The sequence below is a fragment of the Gadus chalcogrammus genome, chromosome 7, assembly GCF_026213295.1.
Source record: "Gadus chalcogrammus isolate NIFS_2021 chromosome 7, NIFS_Gcha_1.0, whole genome shotgun sequence".
Lineage (NCBI taxonomy): Eukaryota > Metazoa > Chordata > Actinopteri > Gadiformes > Gadidae > Gadus > Gadus chalcogrammus.
In genome coordinates, this window is record NC_079418.1 from 3,608 (window position 1) to 10,166 (window position 6,559).

The window sequence follows — 6,559 nt, forward strand, 5'->3', positions numbered from 1 at the left end:
AAATAAGTTAGGCTTCTATAAACTCAGAATCTGTTGACATAAGCAAATTATCACTGATTTGCCAAAGCTTGTCTTAAGCCAACGCTCACTGTTTGATTTGAGGCCAGAGTCAAAGAGATCTATTCATTGACTTGGAACCAATATTAATAGATCTGACTCACTTTCTCTCTTCTCTTTGTGTAAAACAAAAGCTGTTGACCTAGTAGGTTTTGGTTTAATGCTTAGAATAACCTGAAATGATCTTCAACTTGTGAACTGCTGTGCTCCAGTGGCGCAATCGGTCAGCGCGTGGTACTTATAAGACAGTAACCTGCACCAAGTCATGCCGAAGTTGTGAGTTCGACCCTCACCTGGAGCAAGCTTTAGCTTTGTTAAACATAGTTGAGGACTTGGATTTCCGCTGTAAAGTAATGTGCTTTGTAATCTGTCGACATGAGCAAGTGCCGTCTAATTTACAATAGCTTGACTAAAACACAGAACAGCATCCTGAAATACAATGTTGTTTGATTTGATGCCAGAGATCAACAGAGATGTAATCCAAGAGTTGTAACAGATAACCAAAGAGAAGTTTAAATATTTCGAATTTACATTTTTTGACTTTGTTGAAGACTGTGGCGTGATTGTGGCGTGATTAATCAGTTTAATCAGTGGCGTGATTTGTTGAAAGAAGTAAACGTGACATTTCCAGAGATTACATTATTTCACAGGCAGCCAATCAAAAGTCTAAATTATAATTTCTCTTTGTCTTTAACACTAGAACAACCATCGAAGGGGTCAAATCACCCCTGTGAGTTAAAATAAAATATATCTTTGCACTCGATCACATTCCAAATCCCTACTTTCTTGACTTTCCCTAAATATGTCTGTTGTACCACCCTGTGTTGATAATTTATTTTATTCAGACCGGGAGAGCTATTATAGAGCATTTTTTTATGTGTTCCGATGTAATTGTTTTTTTTCCAAGGATGCAAGGCTCTTTCTTTGTCAGCAGAGGTCGCCAGGGGACATTCTGAAGACAGACAGACAGACAGACAGACAGACAGACAGACAGACAGACAGACAGACAGACAGACAGACAGACAGACAGACAGACAGACAGACAGACAGACGACAGACAGAGGTGGCCAATACGTCGACTGCAATCGACTGTACGACCGCAAGAGTAGTGCAGGTCGATTTTTAATGCGCGACATTAAAAAAATAATAAATAAAAGTTGATATATTTTTTATTTTATTAATATAATTTAAAAATAAATAAATAAAATATAATTATAAGAAGGATAGAATAATGAGTGGACACACTGTTCAAACTATTGCAACGTATAATTTGCTACTATCAAATGCAAATTGTTACATTATTTTTGAATGAATAGATAAGTAAGTACCCTAGCATAGACAATAGACACTGTGGGTGTGGCTGAGAGAGAATTAGACATGTATTCCATGTAGTATATGAATCAGCCGTTGGCAGAGTGGTTTAGCATCTGCCCTGCAATACGGGCGACCCGAGTTCGCGTCCTGGGTACATCATGTAATATTTGCCGTTGGCTTATTTTTGTAATTTCTTTTATCAGAGAAATTAGGCCTAACAACTTACTTTTTATATAATAAATATGCCTTACAATATAACCCAAATATACCTTGCAAAAACTCGTAAAGTTCGTAAAAGTCGTAAAGTTAACGTTAATATTAATGTTACTGATAAGCCTTCGTTACAATGACAAAGACACTGCATGGGAAATTGCAGCCACATGAATTCCATTCAGGTGAGTTTCGCGGCAGGCAGCCAAGAAACTCACCACTGACCACTGACCACTGACCACTTCTGTTGAGAAAAAATACTATGGTCAGTCAATTTAACATATTCAAAGAAATGGAAAATAAATGACATGAAAAGTTTTTTTTATTTCGCCAGTATTCCTTCCTAAAACACTGATTCGGTGGGGATTGAACCCCGGACGAACGTTCTCTGCCTCAGTCTCAGACCGATCACTAGGAATTAGCTGGAAGAGCCTATACTTTTCCCTGGATTTAGAATGATACAAACGTGCAAAAACATAATTATATATTTATGTGGCATTCAGTGCAATGCTGTTTGTCCCTATAAAACAATAATAGTAAAAAAATAAATACAAAACATGAGGATAACTCTACAATCAAACCCTGCAATCCGAAGGCTCTTCTTCACCACTCCCCCTTCTCACTTCCAATGCAAAGCGAATAGAAGTGAGTAGGGGATCGAGGGCGTAGCCTAACTAGTTTGTGAACGCAAATTCGATGTGAACATGTTTCAGGCTTTAATAAAATCCCGGACAATTTTGAAATTCTGCCCGGACACATTTTTCGGTCTCAAAAAGAGGACATGTCCGGCAAAAGAGGACGTCTGGTCACCCTACTGTACGGGGAACCCACTTGAATCCTACCTGTTCTACTGTTATAAAAAGATTGCGGCGCAACTTGGTGGGCGTTATACTATCAAATGCAAATTGTTACGTTCTTTTTGAATGAATAGATAAGTAAGTACCCTAGCATAGACAATAGACAATGTGGGTGTGGCTGTTATGATAATTGCATTCCCTGACACAAAGAGCTATAAATTAGTAGAGCAGTCTGTGTCTCTGCAATGCATCCATTTTTTACAATGCATCCTGGAGGCAGAGGCAGACAGAGGCACTGGACGCCAGAGCAATTATTGGTCGAGTTACAGAGTATTTTAGAGGGGGAATCTGATGGAGAAGCAGAGGAACTGACATGCGAGCTAGAGGGTGATGATGAGAGAGCTGATGATGGAAGTGGCGCTGTTATAGAATCTGATTCAGGTTCAGAATCAGAACCTGAGGCGACCACATCCATGGAAGAGACATCACCATCCATGCAAGAGAAAGCACGAGATGGTACCATATGGATTGAACCCCCTGGCCGTTCGAGAGGCAGAGCAACAGAGGCCAATGTCATGAGAGAACCTCCAGGGCCCACACCTCGCGCCAAGGAAAATATCACAGATCCACTGAGCAGTTTACTGTGTTTGCTTGACACGGAAATGTGGGAACAGATTCTAAAGTATACTCAGGTCGAAGCTGACCGAAACAATGCTGATATGTTCAATGCGACAATGGACCAACTAAAAGCATTTGTTGGTCTTGTTTATTGTAGAGGTATTGCCGGCGGGAAAAGCCAGAAACTGGAGGACTTCTGGTCTGCTGAAATGGGAAATCCTGTTTTCAAGGAAACAATGTCTCGCCAGAATTTCAGAGATATCATGCGCTATCTGCGCTTTGATGACAAGAGCACAAGGGCTGCCCGCCTTCTGGAGGACACATTTTCCATGATATCAGAGACATTTGATCGATTTGTGAAAAACAGCACTGCTTCTTACACGCCTGGGGAGAACATAACAGTTGGTGAACAATTGTTCCCCACCAAGGCGCGCTGTCGTTTCACACAGTACATGGCAAATAAATTGGATAAATGTGGCATAAAATTCTGGGTAGCCGCTGATGTTGAAACCAGACAGTTTCAACTGACAATGGCCCCAAGAAAATGCCCGAAACTGTTTCCCACTACAACAGCACTAAATATGGCGTTGATGTTATGGACCAGATGGCACGCTTGTATTCAGTAAAGGGAGGGACCAGGCGTTGGCCTGTAGCTGTTCTTCTACAACATCCTAGACCTGGCTGCAATCAATGCACACATTCTGTACAAACAGTGCATGGACGTCAACATGACCAGAAAGAGATTTATTCTGGAGCTTGTGAAACAGCTGTGTGCGCCTCAGAGAATGGCCAGGACTGTGTCATCAGTGGCAGCACCAGTGGCACGTAGGCCACTTCTGATTGAAACTCCTTCCCCACCTACCAAAAGGAAAAAGTGTCAAGTCGCCAGATGTAGTGGGAACAAAACTAGTGACGTCTGTGAGTCATGTAGGCGACTTGTCTGTGGGAAATGCAGTGAGCCTGCTAAAATAATCTGCTGTGAATGTTGATTAGACTTTGCTGAAACCGAAAGATAAAAAAAAAAACTGCTGTCCCTAAAGACATTTATTTTTCATCCAGTTCCTAGTTCATTCAAAGTCAGCCGTATTTTTTTGTTTTCTTTGTTTACTGACTTACTGAATGTCAATGTACTCTATACTCTAATAAACTCTAATACACTCATTTAAAACCCAAGTCATTTGGTTATTTGCAGTGTTGGGCAGTAACGCATTACAAAAGTAATGAGTAAAACTATTTCATTCATCCAAGCGTAATGATTTGCTATTCTTTAATATATTTGATACTTTGTGTATGGCTTAGTCTTAAAAGTATCATGTTTGTGTGGTCACCTCCTGCCTCATGAGAAGAAGTTGCCTGGGAACTGAATACTAAATGGTCTGTTTTCACTGCTTTCTCAATCGCTCTCTCTCTGCCACACCTCCCCTCCCCCAGCCAGTACATTTGCATTTGAATAGATAAGTAAGGCCACAAAGCCGATTTCAGGCCATCTGGCCGTGGCTGTTGGCCTTTTTCACACCTAACCGTGCTCAACTGGCCCCTATTGTTCTCTGGCCTGTATTCACACTAGGCAATCGCAACTGTGGCCTGGCCACGGTAGGCTCTTGTACATACCACACAAACATGATACTTTTAAGACTAAGCCATACACAAATTATCAAATATATTAAAGAATAACAAATCATTATGCTTGGATGAATGAAATAGTATTTTTTGTCATCACGTCGTAATACGTCACCATCAAGCGTCCGCTTAGTAGAACAACACAGACAACACAGTTGACACGTTACTGACTTTGTTGTTTATTTGGAGCAGCACATTTTTATATTTCCGCGTGTGAGCTAGAACCCCAATTTACCCTCCCGGACCCTGCACACACTGGTGGTTTATTGGGTTTCATTCTGTTGTAAATGCGACGGCTCCGCTGTTCCAGGGGTGGATCTCCACAGAGATAACGCAGCGATATGATCATGAGCAGTTGACTTCTAACTTGATAAAGTGAAATGTGAGAGAGAAGGTGATGCAGTTGTATTAAACAAAGACGTTGAAAGATGTTGCGATCTACGAGAGAGACGCAAATTATTCTAAAACCCGTTCGTCCGGGGTTCAATCCCCACCGAATCTGGGCTTTAGGAAGGAATACTGGAGAAATAAAAAAAAACTTTTCAAGTCATTTATTTTCCATTTCTTTGAATATTCTAAATTGACTGACCATAGTATTTTTTCTCAACAGAAGTGGTCAGTGGTCAGTGGTGAGTTTCTTGGCTGCCTGCCGCGAAACTCACCTGAATGTAATTTATGTGGCTGCAATTTCCCATGCAGTGACTTTGTCATTGTGACAAAGGCTTATCAGTAACATTAATATTAACATTAACTTTACCATGAGTTTTTGCAAAGTATATTTGGATTATAGGGATATTGTAAGACATATTTATTACATAAAAAGTAAATTGTTAGGCCTAATTTCTCTGATATAAAGGAAATTACAAAAATAAGCCAACGGCAAGAATTAAATTACGTACCCAGGACGTGAACTCAGGTCTCCCGTATTGCAGGGCAGATTCTAAACCACTCAGCCAACAGCAACGACGCAATCGACCCACACTACTCTCGCGGTCGACCAGTCGATCGTGGTCGACATATTGGCCACCTCTGTCCGTCCGTCCGTCCGTCCGTCCGTCCGTCCGTCTGTCTGTCTGTCTGTCTGCCTGTCTGTGTATATCTACCTATAGATATCAATCTTATTCGCATCAGAATGTCCCCTTGCGACCTCTGCTGTCAAAGAAAGAGCATTGCATCCTTGGAAAAAGAACAATAACATAGGAACACATAAAAAAATGCTTTATAATACCTTTCCCGGTCTGAATTTTTTTTTTTGAACACAGGGTGGTACAACAGACATATTTAGGAAAAGTCAAGAAAGTAGGGATTTGGAACGTGATCGAGTGCAAAGATATATATTTTTTTAACTCACGGGTCATTTGACCCCTTCGACGGCTGTTCTAGTGTTAAGCCCTTGTCTTTCCTTTGTTCCTTGTCGGATCATTGTAGTTTGTGGTGAGTTCTGTCCTGTGTGTTCCTGTGTTCCCTGTGTTACCCGCGTCACCCGTGTTCCTTGCCTTTTTGAGTTAATAAATTATCCTTTTACCTGAACTGTCTGCGTTTGGGTCCTACCTGCCTGCCTGCCACCCGCTAACCGTGACTCAGCATCTGCCTCATCAGAAGAAGTTGCCTGGAAACTAAATGCTAAATTGACTGTTGCTAGTCTGCTTTCTCAATCGCTCTCTGACCACGGGTACGTGAATCGGAATTACAAGCAAAATCAAGAAAATTCAATAGTTCAGTTGCGCTAAAATGAACATCTTGAATCGTCTTTGATTTCAGAACAGATGTAGCAAGGTTAAGCCACTAAAGTCAGTAGCCTAGTGCTACCCATGCTAACACGAACGTGAAGCTTTCCCTCAAACTTAACGTATCTAAGTAGCTTGCAGTTGTCACCCTACCACTCCACTTTAAAACTGACGTTTACAAATATGCAACAATGGTCAGAAAAGTACTTGTGTTTT

General features: G+C 41.1%; 1 non-coding gene across 1 annotated transcript; it reads left to right on the top strand.

Annotated features, from left to right (window-relative positions):
* Positions 1-262: 262 nt before the first annotated feature.
* Positions 263-358, top strand: trnai-uau (transfer RNA isoleucine (anticodon UAU)). Its single transcript has 2 exons — positions 263-300; positions 323-358. It is a non-coding gene; the product is annotated as a tRNA-Ile (tRNA).
* Positions 359-6,559: the final 6,201 nt, after the last annotated feature.